General features: G+C 37.1%; 1 protein-coding gene and 1 long non-coding RNA gene across 2 annotated transcripts in view; both read left to right on the forward strand.

Annotated features, from left to right (window-relative positions):
- Positions 1-25,643, forward strand: part of LOC127986265 (potassium/sodium hyperpolarization-activated cyclic nucleotide-gated channel 1-like) — a 108,778-nt gene that overhangs the window by 12,763 nt on the left and 70,372 nt on the right. The gene's annotated exons all lie outside the window — the stretch shown is intronic.
- On the forward strand, positions 3,130-10,074 carry LOC127986266 (uncharacterized). The gene is made up of 3 exons (XR_008160783.1): positions 3,130-3,214; positions 5,145-5,779; positions 9,614-10,074. It is a non-coding gene; the product is annotated as an uncharacterized LOC127986266 (long non-coding RNA).

Here is a 25,643-nt window from a genome sequence, read left to right on the forward strand (position 1 = left end):
GGGTTTCAACACTGTAGAACTGTGTTCACAGGAATCTTTCTTTTTTGATTTATAATAGTGATAGATTGACTAATATGCCACATCAGATCTTTTAATTGTTTTGTAACAACATTACCGTTTAAAGGTTTGGAGTTGGTAAGATTTTTTTTTTTATATTTTGTCTCTTGTGCTCACCGAGGCATTTATTTGATCAGTAAAACAGTGTTATATTATTACAATTCAAAATACCTGTTGTCTATTTGAATACATTATAAAAAGTATTTATTTCTGTGATGCAAAGCTGATTTTTTTTAGCATCATTACTCCAGTCTTTAATGTCACACGATCTTTCAGAAATCATTCTAATATGCCGATTTGCAGCTCAATAAACTTTTCTTATTATCATCTTTGTTGAAAACACTTAATATTTTTGTAAATACATTATTTAAAGAAACATAAAGAGTAAAACAACAGCGTGTATTTAAAGTATACAGTAAATCTATTGTAAAAATGTTCATGTCTATACTGTGATTTATAATCACTTTAATCTGCCCTTGCTAAACACAAGCTTTCATTTCTCAATTTTACTGGCCTCAAACTGTTGAATGGTAGTGTATTATAGTGGCCTTGTTTTAATACAACAGTTACATAAACAAGAAGTAGCAGCTGAAACTAATTCACAACCATTAGGATTCCCCTCAAAGGCTATCATGGCTGACATGGGTAACTGAGACAAAATGACATGTTATAGAAGCTTCTCTTTTCTCTCCAAGGGGATCATCATTCATGCTTTATATTCTGTCTCTGAAATGTTCTTAAAAGCTTATCTTATGCTATTTGGATTGGGACAGAGAGAACAACATGCATGGGCGGTACAGTACATTAAAAGAAAAGAATGGAAAGAAAAGAAAAGAGGTAATGGAGAAAAAACTGGATGGATTGGACATTCAGTGTGATTTTGGAAAAATAAACAGACGAGGGTGGGGGGACAAGTGAGTGCTCGAATCCCCAAGTCAATGAGGGTCACATCTGTCCATTTGCTCTCACATCAGCGTTTTGTCAACTCTGGAGGCCTGATGGTGTTTGTGTGTGTGTGTATGTGTGTATCATTGTAGAACCCACAACAAAACACAGCTGTTCGCTCTCATTGCCTAGCACAGGTAACTTCACCATCTAATCCAGCCATCCACACACACACACACACACACACACACACACATATATATATATATATATATATTAGTGCTGGGCAATGATACATTTTTTAAATCGTGATTAATCGCATTGTTATGCACAAAACTAATAATGCAATCAAAAGTAGTGTATTTTGCAATTTTTGCAATAACATTTGGTTTGCAAACACTTCAAACAAATAAGGTGCTTTTTTACTGCAGTATTCCTTTAACATAGTAGCAGTTTCTTGTAAATCTTAACTTATAACATTAATGTTATTAAATATAAAACAAGTTATTTGTCACTGCCAGGAAATATTAATAGTTTGTTATAGAAAAAAAAGTTTTGCTCCGAGTCGAGAGCCTCGATCGCAACATTATAACAGACATCTTTCGAGTAGAGACCTGTACGATCGCGGGACCCATCGCAGCAGAGTGTGGCACGGGACAGCACTTGATGTGTGGGTAGAGACTCGTGTGTGTGGGATGCGGGAGATTTTAGAAATTGGGAAACTTCCTTTTTCCCATTTATGAAGTCGTGATTACGAGTTTGTTCCATTCTTCTTCTGTTAAAAGAGTGGACAGTGGTTCTTGAATGCTGATGCTTAGCCTTAATAATTTGATCAGGAGCATCACCTCCTGTGACTCATGATTTGTCTTGTGTGTATTCAGAGCCAATGAGCAACAGACTTTCATAATAATAAAAATCTGTGTTTATCAACGTTTATCAATTAATGCGTTAATGTGATAATAATGCATTAACTTACCCAGCCCTATTATAGTTAAAACACTTTTTTATAATATATATATATTATATTATATATATATTATATATATTTAATATATATATATATATATTGGCATTTGCAGTCCAAATTCATATAAAAATTTCTTAACTATTGGCAGAAGGAACAAAAACTAGAAGGAATATTGTTAATATGCAATTATTAACATCCATACATCCATACTTCATCAATTCCAAACTAAGTTATGATATCACATCCATATGCACATTTACATGCGCCTTGCAATATTTGCATATCAATGCATATTCTGATAAACTACGGTGTTAAGTATGCCAGTTAACAGAGGTTTGCCGAGCATAACAGAGCTATTGACATATACTGTAGAAATCTTAAAGATACAGTAGAAAAAACTGTCTGTGGAGAGAGGGTGAAAATTGAACAAACCTTTATTTCTTTAAATGGGCGTTGCATTTAAACCACATCATGCATCCGAATCAATCAGAAGATCACAGAAGATCATGAACAAGTCAGATGATGCTGTCTCTTTAAGTATGTTTCAACCAGGGAGAAAATTAAGCAGAATGAATCATCAGTGAGCTGGCAAATTTATCTAAAAGGGGCAAGTCAGACCCACGATCTGAGCTCACATAGGAAAGAAAGAGAGAGGAGAGAGGTACTTAATGATGCCTGTGTTAGTAAACTGGTGTGAAGACGAGTCATCTGACAAGACCCAGTTTTTACATGCAGGTTGTTTTTTTTTTTTTAGGACAGTGAGGATCCTTAGGGTTATTGTACAGGTTTCCAAATGGACTGTGTCCTTGCAGAAAGCCTCAAAAATCTGAAACTAAAGAATCAATTATCAGTTTATTAATTTAAAATAAAAATGGAAATAAATAAATATTTTCAAATCGACATTTAAATAGGTTAAATGCGTAGTTCAATCAATCAATCAATCAATCAATTACAAACAAATAACTTTATATTAACAAATAAACAGATACATTTAAGTTTATTTAATTCATGTTTCAAATATTACATTAAAATATTAAATAATCAAAACATTAAAATAATACATTAATAACTTAATAAATAATGCCATTATTATTTGATTAAAATAATTACCGCAAATAAATTTAAATATTAATAATATTAACTTGATAATTCTAATTACTAATTAATATTTTAATTCTTATCTAAATAAAATAAATACTACCAATAAAAAATAATTCAATAACAATTAATAAATTAAAGCTGCAAGCAGCGATGAACGGGCCCTCGCACCCGGGCTCACCGCCATCGTGTGGCTTTAGTAAAAAGGTGAACGGTGAGAAATATGCATTTCAAATCGTAAATATAAGTGGAATATATCAAAGTCATTTATTATGTGCCAATCTCCCTGTTGCCAACAGGTGGCGCTATCATTATAATGGAATATTGGCCTTCAGATGTGTTCAGGCCAGGACTCTTATCAAACATGTGAAGTTTGGGGAAGATTGAACATTTTATGCTTGAGTTACAACAATTTCTCTTGCTGTGGCAAGACATCAAATTTTGTCATGGCGCCATGGAAACGCCCTTTAACAAAAACTCAAGATCTGCAAAAGTTAACATTGCACAGGCCTTTAGATTAGACTGACCACAAAATATATGTTAATCTCAAAAAAATTATAGGAGTAGTTTGTCGCAGCGTAAAACATGTCACTTCCTGTTGCCAATAGGTGGCGCTATGACTATAACTGAATGTGGGCATGTAGATCTGTTAAGGGCAGAAGTTTTATCTAACATGTGAAGTTTGGGGCAGATTGGACATTGTATGTCTGAGTTACAGCAACTTCCTTTTTCATGGCGAAACATCGAAATTTGTCAGGCCGTCATGGACACGCCCTTTAACGAAATCTAAAGATCTTCGCAATTTAACATCGCAAAGGGCTTAAGATTACACTGACCAGGTTTGGTGTTGATCTGAATAAATCTGTAGGAGGAGTTCGTTAAAGTACAACCCCTGAAAATGGCAAAAACAACGCCAATTTTGCGGAGAAAATTCTAAATAACCGACTTCCTGTTGGGATTCGGATTTCGTACCAAGAGACTTTTTTGTAGGTATTGGTGTGTTACATGTGTATACCGATTTTTGTACATGTACGTGAAACATAGCTCGAAGCGCACTCTTTTGAAAGTGTATAGGTGGCGCTATCGAGCCATTTTGCCACACCTGATGGAATTTTGGCCTTCAGATGTGTTCAGGCCAGGACTCTTATCACAAATGTGCAGTTTGGGGAAGATCGGACATTTTATGCCTGAGTTATAACATATTTTATTCCCATGGCGAGACATCGAACTTCGTGACGGCGCCATGGACACGCCTTTTAACGAAAACTCAAGATCTTCACAACTTAACATCGCAGAGGCCTTTAGATTAGACTGACCACAAAAAATACATTGATGTCATAAAATTTCTAGGAGTAGTTCATTGCAGTGTAAAATATGTAACTTCCTGTTGCCAATAGGTGGCGCTATGACTATAACTGAATATGGGCATGTCAATCTGTTCAGGTCAGGAGTCTCATCAAACATGTGAAGTTTGGGGCAGATTGGTCATTGTATGTCTGAGTTATAGCAACTTCCTGTTTCATGGCGAATCATCGAAATTCGACAGGCCGCCACGGACACGCCCATTAACGAAAACTCAAAAGCTTCGCAATTTAACATCGCAAAGGCCTTCAGATTAGGCATACCAAATTTAGTGTTGATCTGAATGAATCTCTAGGAGGAGTTCGTTAAAATACAACGCATGGAAATGACAAAAATGACAAAAAATTTGCTCATAATATTAGTAATAACCGACTTCCTGTTGGGTTTCGGATTTTGCTCCAAGAGACTTTTTTGTAGGTATTGGAGAGTTACATGTGTATACCGATTTTCATACATGTACATGAAACGTAGCTCGAGGCGCACACCGTTGAACGTGTATAGGTGGCGCTGTTGAGCCATTTTGCCACACCCACTTCTGAAACCCATATCAGACGTAAATTTTCGCCAGTTCTGAGGTGTGTGCAAAGTTTCATGACTTTTCGAGCATGTTTAGGCCCTCAAAAATGCGATTCATTTTGGAGAAGAAGAATAATAATAATAATAATAATAATAATAATAATAATAATAATAATAATAATAATAATTAAAGCTGCAAGCAGCGATGAACGGGCCCTCGCACCCAGGCTCACCACCATCGTGTGGCTTTAGTAAAAAGGTGAACGTTGAGAAATATGCATTTAATGTCCTAAATATAAGTGGAATATATCAAAGTATATCCCATATATGTGCCAATCTTACCATTGCCAGCAGGTGGCGCTATCATTATAATGGAATATTGGCCTTCAGAGGTGTTCAGGCCAGGACTCTTATCAAACATGTGAAGTTTGGGGAAGATTGAACATTTTATGCTTGAGTTACAACAACTTCTCTTGCTGTGGCAAGACATCAAATTTTGTCATGGCGCCATGGAAACGGCCTTTAACAAAAACTCAAGATCTCCAAAAGTTAACATTGCACAGGCCTTTAGATTAGATTGACCACAAAATATATGTTAATCTCAAAAAAATTATAGGAGTAGTTTGTCGCAGCGTAAAACATGTCACTTCCTGTTGCCAATAGGTGGCGCTATGACTATAACTGAATGTGGGCATGTAGATCTGTTAAGGGCAGAAGTTTTATCTAACATGTGAAGTTTGGGGCAGATTGGACATTGTATGTCTGAGTTACAGCAACTTCCTTTTTCATGGCGAAACATCGAAATTTGTCAGGCCGCCATGGACACGCCCTTTAACGAAATCTAAAGATCTTCGCAATTTAACATCACAAAGGGCTTAAGATTACACTGACCAGGTTTGGTGTTGATCTGAATAAATCTTTAGGAGGAGTTCGTTAAAGTACAACCCCTGAAAATGGCAAAAACAACGCCAATTTTGCAGAGAAAATTCTAAATAATCGACTTCCTGTTGGGATTCGGATTTCGTACCAAGAGACTTTTTTGTAGGTATTGGTGTGTTACATGTGTATACCGATTTTTGTACATGTACATGAAACATAGCTCGAGGCGCACTCTGTTGAAAGTGTATAGGTGGCGCTATCGAGCCATTTTGCCACACCTGATGGAATTTTGGCCTTCAGATGTGTTCAGGCCAGGACTCTTATCACACATGTGCAGTTTGGGGAAGATCGGACATTTTATGCCTGAGTTATAACATCTTTTATTCCCATGGCGAGACATCGAACTTCGAGATGGCGCCATGGACACGCCTTTTAACGAAAACTCAAGATCTTCACAACTAAACATCGCACAGGCCTTTAGATTAGACTGACCACAAAAAATACATTGATGTCATAAAATTTCTAGGAGTAGTTCATCGCAGTGTAAAATATGTCACTTCCTGTTGCCAGTAGGTGGCGCTATGACTATAACTGAATATGGGCATGTCAATCTGTTCAGGTCAGGAGTCTCATCAAACATGTGAAGTTTGGGGCAGATTGGTCATTGTATGTCTGAGTTATAGCAACTTCATTTTTCATGGCGAATCATCGAAATTCGCCAGGCCGCCACGGACACGCCCATTAACGAAAACTCAAAAGCTTCGCAATTTAACATCGCAAAGGCCTTCAGATTAGGCATACCAAATTTGGTGTTGATCTGAATGAATCTCTAGGAGGAGTTCGTTAAAATACAACGCATGGAAATGACAAAAATGACACAAAATTTGCTCATAATATTAGTAATAACCGACTTCCTGTTGGGTTTCGGATTTTGCTCCAAGAGACTTTTTTGTAGGTATTGGAGAGTTACATGTGTATACCAATTTTCATACATGTACATGAAACGTAGCTCGAGGCGCACACCGTTGAACGTGTATAGGTGGCGCTGTTGAGCCATTTTGCCACACCCACTTCTGAAACCCATATCAGACGTAAATTTTCGCCAGTTCTGAGGTGTGTGCAAAGTTTCATGACTTTTCGAGCATGTTTAGGCCCTCAAAAATGCGATTCATTTTGGAGAAGAAGAATAATAATAATAATTAAAGCTGCAAGCAGCGATGAACGGGCCCTCGCACCCCGGCTCACCGGCAGCGAGTGGCTTTAGTAAATAGGTGAACGGTGAGAAACATGCATTTAAACTCATAAATATAAGTGGAATATATCAAAGTTTGCTCCATATTTGTGCCAATCTTTGTGTTGCCAGTAGGTGGTGCTCTCATTATAATGGACTATTGGCCTTCAGATGTGTTCAGGGCAGGACTCTTATCGAACATGTGAAGTTTGGGGAAGATCGAACAAATTATGCCTGAGTTACAACAACTTCGCTTGCTGTGGTGAGACATCAAAATTTGTCATGACGCCATGGACATGCCCTTTAACAAAAACTCAAGATCTCCACAAGTTAACATTGCACAGGCCTTTAGATTAGACTGACTACAAAAAATACATTAATCTCAAAAAAATTCTAGGAGTAGTTTGTCACAGCATACAATATGTCACTTCCTGTTGCCAGCAGGTGGTGCTATGACTATAACTGAATATGGGCATGTAGATCTGTTAAGGGCAGAAGTCTTATCTAACATGTGAAGTTTGGGGCAGATTGGACATTGTAAGTCTGAGTAACAGCAACTTCCTTTTTCATGGCGAAACATCGAAATTTGTCAGGCCGCCATGGACACGCCCTTTAACGAAACCTCAAAATCTTTGCAATTTAACATCGCAAAGGGCCTAAGATTACACTGACCAAGTTTGTTGTTGATCTGAATAAATCTCTAGGAGGAGTTCGTTAAAGTACAACCCCTGAAAATGGCAAAAACAACGCCAATTTTGCAGAGAAAATTCTAAATAACCGACTTCCTGTTGGGATTCGGATTTCGTGCCAAGAGACTTTTTTGTAGGTATTGGTGTGTTACATGTGTATTCCGATTTATGTACATGTACGTGAAACATAGCTCGAGGCGCACTCTGTTGAAAGTGTATAGGTGGCGCTATCGAGCCATTTTGCCACAACTGATGGAATTTTGGCCTTCAGATGTGTTCAGGCCAGGACTCTTATCACACATGTGCAGTTTGGGGAAGATCGGACATTTTATGCCTGAGTTATAACATCTTTTATTCCCATGGCGAGACATCGAACTTCGTGACGGCGCCATGGACACGCCTTTTAACGAAAACTCAAGATCTTCACAACTTAACATCACACAGGCCTTTAGATTAGACTGACCACAACAAAGACATTGATGTCATAAAATTTCTAGGAGTAGTTCTTCGCAGCATAAAATATGTCACTTCCTGTTGCCAATAGGTGGCGCTATGACTATAACTGCATATGGGCATGTCAATCTATTCTGTTCCAGAGTCTTATCAACCATGTGAAGTTTGGGGCAGATTGGACATTGTATGTCTGAGTTATAGCAACTTCATTTTTCATGGCGAGTCATCGAAATTCGCCAGGCCGCCACGGACACGCCCTTCAACGAAAACTCAAAATCTTCGCAATTTATCATCGCAAAGGCCTTAAGATTAGGCATACCAAATTTGGTGTTGATTTGAAGAAATCTCTAGGAGGAGTTCGTTAAAATACAACGCATGGAAATGGCAAAAATGACACAAAATTTGCTCATAATATTAAAAACAACCGACTTCCTGTTGGGTTTAGAATTTTGCTCCAAGAGTCTATTTTGTAGGTATTGATGTGTTACATGTGTGTACTGATTTTCATACATGTACGTGAAATGTAGCTCGAGGCGCACACCGCTGAACGTGCATAGGTGGCGCTGTCGAGCCATTTTACCACGCCCACTTCTGAAACCCATATCAGACGTAAATTTTCGCCAGTTCGGAGTCGTGTGCAAAATTTGGTGACTTTTTGAGCATGTTTAGGCCCTCAAAAATGCGATTCATTTTGGAGAAGCGGAATAATAATAATAATAAACGGAGCAATTCCAATAGGGTCCTCACACCATCGGTGCTCGGGCCCTAATTAAAGCTGCAAGCAGCGATGAACGGGCCCTCGCACCCGGGCTCACCGCCATCGTGTGGCTTTAGTAAAAAGGTGAACGTTGAGAAATATGCATTTAATGTCCTAAATATAAGTGGAATATATCAAAGTATATCCCATATATGTGCCAATCTTACCGTTGCTAGCAGGTGGCGCTATCATTATAATGGAATATTGGCCTTCAGATGTCTTTAGGCCAGGACTCTTATCAAACATGTGAAGTTTGGGGAAGATTGAACATTTTATGCTTGAGTTACAACAACTTCTCTTGCTGTGGCAAAACATCAAATTTTGTCATGGCGCCATGGAAATGCCCTTTAACAAAAACTCAAGATCTCCAAAAGTTAACATTGCACAGGCCTTTAGATTAGACTGACCACAAAATATATGTTAATCTCAAAAAAATTATAGGAGTAGTTTATCGCAGCGTAAAACATGTCACTTCCTGTTGCCAATAGGAGGCGCTATGACTATAACTGAATGTGGGCATGGAGATCTGTTAAGGGCAGAAGTTTTATCTAACATGTGAAGTTTGGGGCAGATTGGACATTGTATGTCTGAGTTACAGCAACTTCCTTTTTCATGGCGAAACATCGAAAATTGTCAGGCCGCCATGGACACGCCCTTTAACGAAATCTAAAGATCTTCGCAATTTAACATCGCAAAGGGCTTAAGATTACACTGACCAGGTTTGGTGTTGATCTGAATAAATCTCTAGGAGGAGTTCGTTAAAGTACAACCCCTGAAAATGGCAAAAACAACGCCAATTTTGCAGAGAAAATTCTAAATATCCGACTTCCTGTTGGGATTCGGATTTCGTACCAAGAGACTTTTTTGTAGGTATTGGTGTGTTACATGTGTATACCGATTTTTGTACATGTACGTGAAACATAGCTCGAGGCGCACTCCGTTGAAAGTGTATAGGTGGCGCTATCAAGCCATTTTGCCACACCTGATGGAATTTTGGCCTTCAGATCTGTTCAGGCCAGGACCCTTATCACACAAGTGCAGTTTGGGGAAGATCGGACATTTTATGCCTGAGTTAAAACATCTTTTATTCCCATGGCGAGACATCGAACTTCGTGACGGAGCCATGGACACGCCTTTTAACGAAAACTCAAGATCTTCACAACTTAACATCGCACAGGCCTTTAGATTAGAATGACCACAAAAAATACATTGATGTCATAAAATTTCTAGGAGTAGTTCGTCGCAGCGTAAAATATGTCACTTCCTGTTGCCAATAGGTGGCGCTATGACTATAACTGAATATGGGCATGTCAATCTGTTCAGGTCAGGAGTCTCATCAAACATGTGAAGTTTGGGGCAGATTGGTCATTGTATGTCTGAGTTATAGCAACTTCCTGTTTCATGGTGAATCATCAAAATTTGCCAGGCCGCCACGGACACGCCCATTAACGAAAACTCAAAAGCTTCGCAATTTAACATCGCAAAGGCCTTCAGATTAGGCATACCAAATTTGGTGTTGATTTGAAGAAATCTCTAGGAGGAGTTCGTTAAAATACAACGCATGGAAATGGCAAAAATGACACAAAATTTGCTCATAATATTAAAAATAACCGACTTCCTGTTGGGTTTAGAATTTTGCTCCAAGAGTCTTTTTTGTAGGTATTGATGTGTTACATGTGTGTACCGATTTTCATACATGTACGTTAAATGTAACTCGAGGCGCACACCGCTGAACATGCATAGGTGGCGCTGTCGAGCCATTTTACCACGCCCACTTCTGAAACCCATATCAGATGTAAATTTTCGCCAGTTCGGAGGCGTGTGCAAAATTTGGTGACTTTTTGAGCATGTTTAGGCCCTCAAAAATGCGATTCATTTAGGAGAAGCGGAATAATAATAATAATAAACGGAGCAATTCCAATAGGGTCCTCACACCATCGGTGCTCGGGCCCTAATAATAATTAAAGCTGCAAGCAGCGATGAACGGGCCCTCGCACCCGGGCTCACCGCCATCGTTTGGCTTTAGTAAAAAGGTGAACGGTGAGAAATATGCATTTAAAGTCTTAAAAATAAGTGGAATATGTCAAAGTCATTTATTTGTACCAGTCCTCCTGTTGCCAGCAGGTGGCGCTATCATTATAATGGAATATTGGCCTTCAGATGTGTTCAGGGCAGAATTCTTATCTAACATGTGAAGTCTGGGGGAGATCGAACATTTTATGCCTGAGTTACAACAACTTCTCTTGCTGTGACGAGACATCAAATTTTGTCATGGTGCCATGGACACGTCCTTTAACAAAAACTCAAGTTCTCCACAATTTAACATTGCACAGACCTTTAGATTAGACTGACCACAAAAAATACATTAATGTCAAAAGATTTCTAGGAGTAGTTTGTCGCAGTGTAAAACATGTGACTTCCTGTTGCCAGCAGGTGGCGCTATGACTATAACTGAATATGGGCATGTAGATCTGTTAAGTGCAGAAGTCTTATCTAACATGTGAAGTTTGGGGCAGATTGGACATTGTATGTCCGAGTTACAGCAACCTCCTTTTTCATGGCGAAACATCGAAATTTGCCAGGCCGCCATGGTCACGCCCTTTAACAAAACCTCAAGATCTTCGCAATTTAACATCGCAAAGGCCTTTAGATTTAACTTACCAAGTTTGGTGTTGATCTGAATAAATCTCTAGGAGGAGTTCGTTAAAGTACAACCCCTGAAAATGGCAAAAACAACGCCAATTTTGCAGAGAAAATTCTAAATAACCGACTTCCTGTTGGGATTCGGATTTTGTACCAAGAGACTTTTTTGTAGGTATTGGTGTGTTACATATGTATACCGATTTTTGTACATGTATGTGAAACATAGCTCGAGGCGCACTCTGTTGAAAGTGTATAGGTGGCGCTATCGAGCCATTTTGCCACACCTGATGGAATTTTGGCCTTCAGATGTGTTCAGGCCAGGACTCTTATCACACATGTGCAGTTTGGGGAAGATCGGACATTTTATGCCTGAGTTATAACATATTTTATTCCCATGGCGAGACATCGAACTTCGTGACGGCGCCATGGACACGCCTTTTAACGAAAACTCAAGATCTTCACAACTTAACATCGCACAGGCCTTTAGATTAGACTGACCACAAAAAAGACATTGATGTCATAAAATTTCTAGGAGTAGTTCTTCGCAGCATAAAATATGACACTTCCTGTTGCCAATAGGTGGCGCTATGACTATAATTGCATATGGGCATGTCAATCTATTCTGTTCCAGAGTCTTATCAACCATGTGAAGTTTGGGGCAGATTGGACATTGTATGTCTGAGTTATAGCAACTTAATTTTTCATGGCGAGTCATCGAAATTCGCCAGGCCGCCACGGACACGCCCTTCAACGAAAACTCAAAATCTTCGCAATTTAACATCGCAAAGGCCTTTAGATTAGGCTTACCAAATTTGGTGTTGATTTGAAGAAATCTCTAGGAGGAGTTCGTTAAAATACAACGCATAGAAATGGCAAAAATGACACAAAATTTGCCCATAATATTAAAAATAACCGACTTCCTGTTGGGTTTAGAATTTTGCTCCAAGAGTCTTTTTTGTAGGTATTGATGTGTTACATGTGTGTACCGATTTTCATACATGTACGTGAAATGTAGCTCGAGGCGCACACCGCTGAACGTGCATAGGTGGCGCTGTCGAGCCATTTTACCACGCCCACTTCTGAAACCCATATCAGACGTAAATTTTCGCCAGTTCGGAGGCGTGTGCAAAATTTGGTGACTTTTTGAGCATGTTTAGGCCCTCAAAAATGCGATTCATTTTGGAGAAGCGGAATAATAATAATAATAAACGGAGCAATTCCAATAGGGTCCTCACACCATCGGTGCTCGGGCCCTAATAATAATAATAATAATAATAAACGGAGCAATTCCAAGAGGGTCCTCACACCATCGGTGCTCGGGCCCTAATAAACGGAGCAATTCCAAGAGGGTCCTCACACCATCGGTGCTCGGGCCCTAAAAATATATAATAATTATTCACATTAATTCATAATAATAACATTATAGTATTATTTACTAATATGATAAATAATAATTAAAATTAATGAATAAGAAATAAAAATAAAACATAATCTAAATAAATAAATACATATTTGATTGAAATGAATGTTAGCAAAGTGCGTAACTGTCGAAATGTCTATTATTTTTTTGTACAAACTGAGAAGCCTTGAAGATCTCAGAAAATATTTAGGCTGTTTATTCAAATGTGCGTACCGAATATTCCTATCATTGTAACTTGATTCATTTTAAAGCATGCTTGTTTGTCGCCTGTCTAGGCGCTCAGCACCTCAGAAATACACGGTGCATTCAAATGTCACAATCGACAGGTCAATACTGTCCTTTCTACAACAAAAGGTCACCAAATCCCAGAGTAAATGCTGCTCCTGAGAAGCGACTACATCATTCTGGTTGGTTTCGTGTGTTAGTCAGACTGTGTTTTGTCGTCCACCTGTGTGTTTTTCAAAGCACCTGTGTCTGTTTCTGGTGGCTCATCCCTTCTCCACAAACGTCCCGCCCCTGCGTGCTGCACAAGAGTCATGAGGTAATGCTAGGTGAGGGAGTTAATGCTAGGTGAGGGCAGCTGAGGATATTGCCTGTTTGTCTAATCAGTGAGATCTTGCATCTGTGCCAAGTATTAGAAACCGTAGCACAAACAGTTCAGTCACACCTTTAAGATACGAAAGCAGGACGTCTTCTATCAGCATCCGCTCCCTGAAAGCAGAATTGGGCTGAGTCAGCTTGAGCTGGTTATCTTGACAGCATGAATCCAGTGATTTACTGTACGTGCAGTCAGTTTTCTCAGATTTGGAAGAAACTTATTTACTTATTTATTGTGTGCTAACATGAGGGCAAATAAAACAGTCTAAAAACTTCTTTCATATTTTCTATATCAACTTTTATGTCTCTTATGCTCACCAAAGCTACATTTATTTGCTAAAAATACAATAAAAAAATATATTATTAAAGTTTAAAATAAAGTTTTTCCGTTTTTATATATTTTAAAATGTTATTTTTTCCTGTGATGTAGAAGCTGAATTTTCAGCATCGTTATTATATTCTGGAAATATGCTGATATGCAAAAAGCAGGTTAAAGTGTCGCTCATAATTGGCTAAAGTATTGTTTCTGTACATGCTCGCTCACACAAGCCTCTTGAGCCACTGAACATCCTCATCACTCTCTCTCTGTGTGTGTGTGTGTGTGTGTAAGCTGTCTGTCTTCCTCAGCAGGCTAAAAGCTCTCATCACGTGGCGAGTGTATGTGACTGGCTGCTTGGACACGGCAGGTCTCTTTAGCAGGAATTTGTTTTAATGGCTTGGAAGTCCAATGCAGGCCTGAGAATCTAATTCATGTCTGTAAATGAGATTCATTCTCAAACAACAATGTACAATTATAGTAACTTGATATTAGGTAAGGTATGATTGGATTTTAAGTATAATAAGACTTAATATTTATTCATGTTTAACAGACCATATTAACGTCAGTATCCACTAAATCTAGTGAATCCCGGAAGGATATGTACAGATCTTATTTGATCCTTAAATCAGAGATTATTGGAATGCATTTACAATTTCTTTTATTTTCTCGATTTTCACAGACATCTCTTGACAGTTTTGATTATAATTTCTTTAAATAAATAAATAAATAAAATAATAATAATAATAATAAAATATATATATATATATATATATATATATATATATATATATATATATATATATATATATATAGAAAAAAATGATAAAGTACATAATTATATTGTATTATATATGTATTATTATATCAATTATATATACTTTATTTATATTTAAAAAAAAATTACATATACATACACAGATTATCTTGTTAATAAACTTTAGCAGTCATTTTAGCAAAAATTCCTTGCTTGTAAATATTTTCTTGTCAAATTCTGCTGACCTCCATTGCATGTGCAGATCTGTAGTCATACTTTGAAAAGATCAAGTCCAAGGGCCAGGTTGTTTTTTGTCCCATTCACTTTTTCCTTGCTCTTTAAACTCGTGTGTCTTTGCTTAATTCGATTTCTCAAGAGGCTCCCTTTGTCCAGGCATGCTAACACAATTTCTCTTCTCTTCCTCTCAATTAACAATTAATCTTTGCCCAAAACTGCACCGTATGGAAGAGCAGGCAAACGGTGGCACTGCAGCTCGCAGGAGAATAAACAAGGACTAGTCATTTCGGCGATCGTTGCCCGTGAGCACCAGCCTCCCATCGCCCCAAAGGAGAACAGGGGATGCTGGGAAAAACCATAAACAGAAAACGATGCTGAATCAATCTCTTACCCAAAGCAAATGACTACATTGCTGCTTCATTCTCCAGTGAGTTTAGAGCAACTGGAAGATTAAAACATTTCTCGCAAATATGGCTTCACCCGCAGTGTTTGGCGTCTCATGCTCTGTCTCTTTCGTTCTCTTTGCCTGTCTGTTCTGGGTTGTATGTATGTTTGTGTGCTTATGTATATCTAGCGCCTGACACACTGCAATTACACATGTGCTTATGCATCATGGTCTTACACACTTCAGCGTAGATGTTAATGCACAGCTTAGATGTACTGTAACATCTGTTCATTGAGTGTTACATATGCAGTGAACCTGATGTGCATTAAATTTTTATGCACATATGTAATGACTGGAAATACTGTTTTATTTACAATTTTGAAAAATTTATACAAGTTTTTAGAAACATTTGCTGGAGTACGTTTTACAAGAAAATACCATTTCAGTGTTTTGGCTTTAGAATTTCGTGTTTTATTTCGAACCCTACCTACCCCTCACAGAAACCTTTCTGCATTTTTACCATTTAAAAAAATAAAAAATAATAAAATGTGTTTACTTTATTTTTATACCAGTTTTACAAATGAGATCATCCCCAAATGAAAGTTTTTTTGGTGATTTTGTCAGGTTTTGGTCACTTTTGGGTACAAATTAGTCCCCAAAATACGTTTAAGTAGGTACACACACATACACACACACACGTTTGTTTTTGTGAAAAGAGGGGACATCCCATAGGTGTAATGGTTTTTATACTGTACAAACTGTATATTCTATGGCCCTTCACCAACCCTACACCTAACCCTAACCCTCACAGGAAACTTGTGCATTTTTACTTTCTCAAAAAAACTCATTCTGATTGGTTTATAAGCTTTTTGAAAAATGAAAATCTTTTTTGCTCATCAAGTCTGCATTAATTTAATAAAAAATGAAGTGAAAACTAATATTGTGAAATATTATAACAATTTAATATTTTTTATATATATACTTTAAAATATAATTTATTCCAGTGGTGGCAGAGCTGAATTTTCATCAGTTTCCAGTTTTCATCAAGTCTTCAGTGTCACATGACCTTTGAGAAATCATTGTAATTTGCTGATTTTTTATCAGTGTTGGAAACAGTTGCGCTACTTACTGTAATAGTTTTTGGTACCTGTGATACCTTTTTTCAGTTTTTTTTTTTTTTATCTTTTTTTCCAAGCAAAATCTATTTTTGTATGATTTTGTAAAGTAATAGGACCACCACTCTACAAACCGCATGCTTTGATACACCACTAATGATAAAAAACAAAGAAACAACCACAACAGTCTTTTTTTTTTTTTTTTTTCTATGGCATTGGTTAAATCCCCACAAACTGCCGATGTGGGATCTGATTCAATAATTCATTATCTATCTCCTTGGCAAGAAGTTTGCTGGGTTATTTTCAACCAAGGATTTTTGTTTTTGTTTTTTTTTCTCGTAAAGATGCTCCTATTCTTGATCCATTTATTAGAGAATATCCCCTGCTTCATCCCGCACTCCGCTCTTTGGTGTGCCAGTGGGGATGGATTTGTACACTTTCGTTTTTTGGAAACTCAACTATTTCTCACTCCACAGATTTTTAACACAACATGAGATTTGTCTGTTTTCCGTGACATTTAAAGAGCACCAATTGGGGTTCTTTCCTTCGAAAGAATAGGCTGCTGGGGCTTTAGGTCTTTAGTTATACTTCACTATACCTTAAAGCAGTTACCCATTTGGCAAGAAGCATATGGTATTGAAATGCTGAATCACCCAAAAGCCCAATTTTCCAAGCTCTGCCCCCTGCTGGCTCGAGGTGACTTCATTGTTTATGACGAGTGTAGGACACAGTGTGACTAATGCAGACTTGGATTTACAATCCCAATGGGATCAATTTTGTCTTCATTAAGGCAGATTAATATAACTTAATCACATTAATTAAAATGAAAAATAAAGCGTTATTCAACACTGACATTGAGATTCTTTTAAGCTGTGACTCTGTCAGCAAGCTGTTGATTTACACCGAGCCGCTTTAACGCATGTTGACGTTCCATCTGCAAGACCACTCTGGATAATGAAGGACGGACATGGAATATTTAAGACTGATAATTCCACAGATTAGCCTAATCTGTTTTATTATCTAGCTGCTGCTGTAGAGGTGGACCGGTGGGTGAACATGCATGCAAGTCCTGCTGCACATCAGGGAACCGTGTGAAATGAGGACACAACCTAGAAATTACTCCTCCAAGACAATTTTTGACATTTTGGCACCGTCATTGAATGATGAGGTTGTACAAATAGAGATCATGGCTTAGTCAACCTGAAGGAATATTTGCTATCTATTTTACTTCCATAATGTGATGTACACTACCATTTAAAAGTTAATATGATATTTTTAAAGCAATTTGCTAAATTTCTGTTTCAAATAAATGCTGTTCTATATGTATGTATATATATAAAAAACAGATAACTCCTTTTTTTAAACCATGTTTTTATTGTGTTTTATTGTGTTAGTTAGCTAGTATTTTTAGTTATTTTTACCTAATCAAAACAACCCAAATGCAGTTGGATTGAGATTAATTGGAATGCACAATGAAAAACTTGAATTATATTTAATATTCCTGAAAAAAAGGTATGAAAGTTTCCATACTGTTTTCATAATTAATAATAAGAAATGTTTTCAATCAATCAATCAATCAATCAATCAATCAATTAATAATAAAAAAAATTATTCAGAAATTGGATCATAAAAAAAAAAGAGCATTACCAGAGTTTGTAGTCATTCACAGGAGACTCCTCCCCTCCTGAAACACAAACAACACTGATTGGTTGATACTTATGCAGCCTTGATGATATCACCTGAAAAGGAAAATAATTTTATAAGGATTAAAAGATGAAAAGAAAAAAATGTATGCTTTAAAAATAATATGTAATGACAAATTATGCAGAAAAACACCAACTATGTGCATTAAGTAGTAAAAAGAATCGATACTGATTTATTTTTGTCTGCACAGCAGCCTTGTGGGCACAGCACACACATATAGCAAAGTTGAGCTTTGGGCGTCCCGAGTTTGAATCCCGGCTCATGGCACGTTCCTGACCCCTTCCCCTTTCTTTTTCACTTTGCTTCCTGTCTAAATAAATGTTGACAACTTCAGCTAAAACTGCTTTCAAGCACTAATATTAAGGGATGATATGATCAGCAGTCTTGATCTGGCAACACATGCACTGATGCAAATTTGTCTGGGTCTCAGAATCTTGAGGAGTTACATAATGGCACCAAAGTTGATTCATTATAATGTATTGGTGCGCTAATGTCTTAATGTACTGAGTTAATGTACTGAGACGTGTCTTTTGATGCAAAGGAATGAGTTACATTTGTCACAGATCTTTTGCCCATCTGTATTATGCTCCCATGGGGAACTTCCAATTACCGATATGTACTGTAGCTGAAAACAATCTTTTAAAAAAGGTCTTTATTTATACATTTATACTAATATTAATGTGCTAACCGTGCTAATGTGCTAAAGTTCATGAAGCATGTTGTCAGGCTAACGCAAGTTGTTTTATAATTGAACTAAAATTGGAGCAATCCTTTTAGAATTAAACGGCTCGTCACTCTAGTAGTGTGATTAGTTGGAATCAGGCCAAAACAAAATGAGCTTGTGCAAGAAAACAGCACTAGTTTCTTCCATACATGTGAAAAATTACACCGTCGTCAGTGGAAATCCACTCAAATCCTGAAGATGTCACAATGAGTAAAGGAGGTTTTATACAATAGTGTATTTTCATACCTCAAGTACTGAAGCTGAATCGATCACACTTTCATTGTGATCGTGATGGTAATGGGTTGGTGATGATGACATAGATGGTAGCGTTAGAAAAGGAAGCCCAAGGGGAAATGATTCTTATGCATGGTTATGAAAACCCCCAGTTTAATATCTCTGCTAGATTTTTGCACCGAGACCAAGAACTGTTAAGTAATGCAGCATGACATGCGATAGAGAGAGTGACACTCAAAACAGAACAGATGCTCTTCAGAGAAAGAGGGTAGAAAATTCCAATCCTCCTTTAAGAAGTCTTTGCGGCGTTACACTCTCAGGAGAAATTAAGCCTCTTTCTTCACCCTCTTTCATGTTTGTGCATTTCTCTTTCATGGCTCAACTGTGCGCGAGTGTCGTCCGGACAAGAATTGACAGATCTTGGGAAATTGTAAAAATCATTTGCTGCTACGTTCCGCTTCCACTCTAAAACGATTAACTAAAGAAAATGGCACAAACACAAATAATCAAGAAAAACATGTTTCATTCCAATAACAAGTTTCTTTGTACTTGAGTTTATCCTCAAGAACTTACCTAGCCTGAACTATATATTAAACAAATGATACAATACTTTTTTGAAAATATATTTATTTATTTATTAAAAAGGCATTTCGGTGAATTAGAGCTCATACTGAATTAGTGAGTTAAACAACATGAGTTCAAAACTGAAAACTTCAAAACATTCATGAATCATTTGTGATTGATTTGTTATAAAGAACTGGCTCTTAAGAGTCTTTGATTCTTTCATTCAGTTCCGCTTACATTTTGAAACTATTAACTAAAGCAGACACCATAAGGATAAAAAAAAAAAACAAGTTTAATTTCAGTAATATTATTATTTGAGTACATCCTCAATTAATTTTTTTATGAAAAGAAAAGCCAATAATAAAAATAATAATAAAATACAATAAAAAAAACTACGAATTGGCTGTTCATCGAGTATAGTTGCTTCTACTGATTTAGTGAATTACATATCATGAGTTCAAGACTGAATCATTCATGAATCCTTTATGATTGATTTGTTATAAAAAGCAGCTCTTAGGAGTCATTCAGTCCTTCATTAAGTTCCACTTTCACTCTAAAATGTTAAAACTAAACAAGACAATTTAAAAGGGACAAGTTTTTGTTTCACAATTCTGACTTTTTTTTCTCACAATTGCGAGTTATAAAATCCAGTTATGAGGGGGGAAGAGGACTGATAAGTTCTCAGAATTGTGAGTTTACAGTATATTCTCAGAATTGTGTGAAAAAAAGTTGCAATTACTATTTTTTTTTCTTATTATTCAGTGGCAGAAATGGGCTTACATGGATCTTTATACTAAGCAAAAAACATAGTATTATATAAATGTACTAACACTAAAAAAAAAAAAAAAAACTGAAGGTGCAGCGAGTAAGTGCTCTTGCTAATTTAGTGATTTAACACAAGTTCAGACTGAGCCATTAATAATTATCTGTGACTTATTTGTTCTAAAAAGCTCTTAAGAGTTGTGCATAGTGTCTAGACGGCAATGAAATGGAAAGCAAATGAAGACTTTTACTGAATTTTTCTGTCTCTCCTCTTTTTCACAGTGCGTAAAGGCCCTAGGAATCTAACATGCATATTTAGAGTTTCAGAAGCCATCCCAATGTCTCAAACTATTCTCAGGTTTGCCAAGACAATACATTCTACAATCAAATACCAGAGATCCCAATAAAACCTGAACTTTTTCTCATCAAAATCTTGCTAAACCAGCCCAGATTTCTCTAACCTCACCACTGCAGATCCTCTTCCATGATCTTTCTGCCTCGTTCTCTCTCTCTATCATGTCCTAATCCGTCCAGACTGCAGTCTCAGTACACATGAGCATTGCCAAATTGCTGCCAAGCCTCTCTGTCCACCCTTCTTTTTCTCTCTATCTGTTCCCATCACTCTATATTTCATTTACTCATTTGGCAGATGACCTTCAACAGTGGACAGAAGCACACAGGACTACTTCCTAATGAACTGACATTCTCTTCAGGACACACTATCCCTGTAGCCACTGCTGCAACTCTTTTTTCATCAGCTCTCTCTCTCTCTCTCTCTTTCTCTTTCTATCGCTCCACTGACTGGGTGCCTTGCTCTCTCAGCCCACCTTTGGCAAATACACATCATGCTCAGCCAGTAGAGTGAACGAACCAGGATCTGTTTAAGCTCCACTCCAGTGCTGTATAGATCCAGAGTTGAGTTCAGATTGAGAGTGAAAGAGAGAGAGACAAAACAAAACAACAACTCAATTATGTTAATAAATATATGAAGACCTTTAATCAGGAATGGCGCACTGAATTGTACCAAAGCGACAGTAAAGAAATGTTACAAACTGTTACAAAAGATTTCAATGATCAAATAAATGCAGCCTTGATAAGCATAAAATAATATTACTTGTAAGTTAAATAGGATATTCAAGCGGGAAATCATGTAAGGCGGGGCTTGATTTGATTGGATGAAAATATCTGAGGGTGGGATATTATTGGATAATATAATTTTCCCTTATCCACATGGCCATCGGATTCTGAAAGAACATATTTACAAGATGAGCACATAAAGGATTACCAGTTAACTTGTTTTGCACAGTCTGCGTGTTTGAAATTCTGAAGATATAGACGTCACATGGGATCATGAATCCTTTTAAATGTGGAAGTGGGAACAGTACTGGTCCAGAGACACCAGAGAGAGAGAGAGATGTCAGCCGTTTTTAAATCAATGTGCGTTTAGGTTCTCTGCTGGTTTTACACGGCGACCAATCTGTCATTGGAACAGTACAGTGTGTATGTGTGTGAGATATCTGCATGCATTTTCTCTCTCTCTCTCTCTCTCTCTCTCTCTCTCTCTCTCTGTGTGTGTCTGCAGCGCAGTGGTCCCATTGGAATGAGTAAGCCAGCATGGCTAAATATGTTCCTTTAGATTAGTGACAGTGTTAGAGGTTAATGAAGTAGCTTCTTTCTTTAAATCTCAGAATGGATTAGTTAGTTGTAAGACTACACTGACCGCCCAACATCTAACTAATCAAAATTTCAGTCTCGTTCTTTCTTTGAATGTCGCAGCTGGGATTTTATTGTCTTGCGCTCAGAGTTGCTGTGCTTTGACATGATTGTGTCAGAAACCTTTGAGCCTGGATGCTCTGCGTCGATTGTGCTGCAAAAAAAAAAAAAAAAAAAAGTTTCTTGATCATAGACTTGATTATACTAAGAGATCAGACAGCTCTGGTAGTCTCAGATGCTTTTTTTAGCTATGAGGACAGTAAAAAAACATAAGAACAGAGCGGAGCAACATTTTTAGTCTGTTACAGACATCTGTTTGAGATGGAGCATCACTGAAACATTAGACAGTCACTCAGATCTCACAGCAGCTGAAGGATTTATATATACAGTATATTCAGCCCATATTCTCTGACTATCAATCATATGTCACTATACCAAATATTCACTATATGATGGTTCTGATTCAGTTTAATGTGATTAGGCCTCTAAAAGTTTGTTTGACAGCAATATCTTACAGTCAATTTTTATGTCTTTATTGAACATATTGTACTTTTATGATATAGCATAGTGTTGCAATGTCAGATTTTTTTTATTAAAGGTAATATTGTTTTTCAATTATTAATAGTTAATTTCACTTTTAAAAAAAAGTAATTATAAATATAATTTTTGTATTTATGCATATTTTTATTTATGCATATTTAATGATACATTCTAATATATATATTTATAGAATGAAAAAATTATATAGAGATATGTGTATACATGTATACATACATTTTTACAAATATATTAGAGTGCAAAAAAAATCAAATTTAATGTAATGATTTAGTTAATATATTTTATATACAAAAATTATATGTAAACAATGTTTAGATCATCGTACATTTGATAATAAATAATGAAAATATGTATGGTTTTTATTTGATAAGGAACACTATTTTTAACTTCTAAGTTTCTGCTTCCTCCTTTAAGATAACATCCTGTGGTTAACTTGTATCTGTCTCCTGTTTTCAAATGTCCAATGATATAAATAATTGAATATATGTACTTACTGAAATGTCAAACCTGTAAGATGACCGTGCCAGGTCATCATTTTACATCAAACATTGTACATCGTTATGTTTGGAACTAAGGATCCCAGAGTGCCGAAGGGAATGAATTTCCCATTCAGACCCACATGAGATGTTCATTTGTGTGAATGATCACAGATGTGCTGAGCGATGTTGTCTGGGATCAAGAGTTTGGCATTTGAATCATGGGAGATCAACTATCTGACACAACCATTATCTGTGGCACTGATCAATAATTTAACTCTGGTAATTTAGGCTCTATAATTAGGGATAGTGGATGGTGTCTTGGCGGCTTTTTAGGTTGTGGCTATCGTAGTGATGTTGCCAGATGGAAATAACAGGCAATAAGTGTCTTTTTCTTAGTCTCTCTCTTTAATATGGGCACTTTGGAAGAAAACTCATTTCAAGATCTGCTATCTGAAAACAAGTCTGATTTTCAAATATATTTTACTGGTAAAGAAAACTGAAAAAAAATAAAAAATACTGATTTACAGTGTTTATCAAATATATTGTTCGACTACTAGTTCATAGAACTTGTTAACATCTGTTCCCAGTGTGCATTTCGCTAGATTTTTCTTTGCTTTCAGAAACACTGCTAATCATTTCAAATATTGGCAACAAAATATTTCATGCACTATATTGTGGCCAATGCATTGGACTTGCAGTATATGAAAGAATATAATCGATCCGGTTTTCCCGTAGCTGCATTTTTAATGGATATTATTGTTCATACTGAGGATGTACAGAATGATACATCAATGACAGCGGGAAGCTTGAACAAGACCTACCTAGTTTAATGTTACACTTATAACAAATGAACTGAGTAGAGCTCAGAGAAATCAGATAAATTAATAATATATTAAAAAGGAAAGCTATGCATGGAATTTATGTTCTTTAAACCATTTTTTTTTGTGAAAAGTTTGTTTGCTGCTAATGAGTGTACATATGAGAAATGCTGTTTAAACAGAAGCTAGCTCGATTGTGTTGTTGTTTTGTTCCATGTTCTTGTGTTACATCCAAGAATCGATTGCCTCTATCCTCAGACCATAAATAAGCTCTGTTTAACATTGAAATATGAGGCCTTGGGCATGATAGGTTTCAGTGTTTGTTTTAGAAACCTTCCACATGAGGATGGTTTTAAAATAACACACAAAGCAAGCTACTAAAGCAACATATGACTTTTGTCTCATGTTATTATTAATAGGCTTGTAAAGTATCTGTTTTAATTTTCTCCTTCGAAAATCATTATAAAATAAAAATTGCCACTAAATACTTTTAAAACATGGTCCTTTTGCTCACAAAATAAAATAAAATACATTTATAAAATAAAAAATGACTGAATGAATGACTGAAGTAAATGGAATCAAACTAAATGTAAATATACGGTATATAATAAATGATTTGTTATACATACACAAACTGTTTATATAGCAAAATTCTGTGAATCTGTATTCAATTAACACGATTTTTTCTATAATAATTTATATGAATATAAATATATACATGTAAGTGTAAATATTTTCAAAATATATGCTGTATGTGTCTGTATTTTACATAATAAATGTGCACATTGCACACAAATATATTAAACTTTTATTTTGGATGTGATTAATCCAAACACATGCATGTATATATTTAGGGCACCTATTATGCAAAATCCACTTTTACATTTGGGCATAAATGTGTGTTGGCAGTGTGTGAACACAACCACTCTACAGTGATAAAAATCCACACACTCATTTTTTTAATCCCCTTTAAACCAAGTCAGTCTCACTAGGGCTGCCATTTCAATTCTCATGCAGTGTGACGTCACATTGCATAGGACCTGGCCACGGGGGTTGCTCTGCATTGCTATAGTTTCCGCCCTGAGCATTGGTAAGCTGTCCTCCATTTTCTCTGTGCTCGAGTAGCTGTAACATCAACAATGAGTCTTCATTTAGTTCCAACATCTGAGCTGCTGAGGACGCTGTGGATTACTTTAATTTTTCAAGGTAATGAGCTTCAAAATCTACCTAAATACGTTGTCATGGGAGGAGCACAAGACAGACACAGTGGGCGTGGCGTCAGGCTGCGGAGAGGCTTTTATTAACAGAAATCAAATGAAAACGGGATAAAAGGTGGCCTCCTCGGTCCGGGGCGCGAGGGGAGGCGGCTTCCTCTAGCGGCCGCATCTCTCTCGTTGGCCGCGTTGCTGGTAGGGATGGAAGGCCTGGCATCCTGGCCCGTCGGCCGTGTAAACGGGTGCGGTTCTCCTCCGGATCGCGGGTCCGGCAGCTCACGTCTCTTGTGGCGCGGGAGTCCCTCAACGCACCCTTCTTGGACCCACGAGGACACCAGCGTGCATGCACGGGGAAGAGAGACTGGTCTCTCGAGGAGAGGCGCGTTGGGCTTTTAAACAGCGGCGGTGATGAGGCTCCATTCCCTTCTGGTGTGCCCCATCAAACGCCGCCAGCCCTGACTCGTCCAGCGCCCCTCCTCTCACACACCCACTCCAGTCGGGAGCCTGGT

The sequence above is a fragment of the Carassius gibelio genome, chromosome B21 (assembly GCF_023724105.1).
Source record: "Carassius gibelio isolate Cgi1373 ecotype wild population from Czech Republic chromosome B21, carGib1.2-hapl.c, whole genome shotgun sequence".
NCBI lineage: Eukaryota > Metazoa > Chordata > Actinopteri > Cypriniformes > Cyprinidae > Carassius > Carassius gibelio.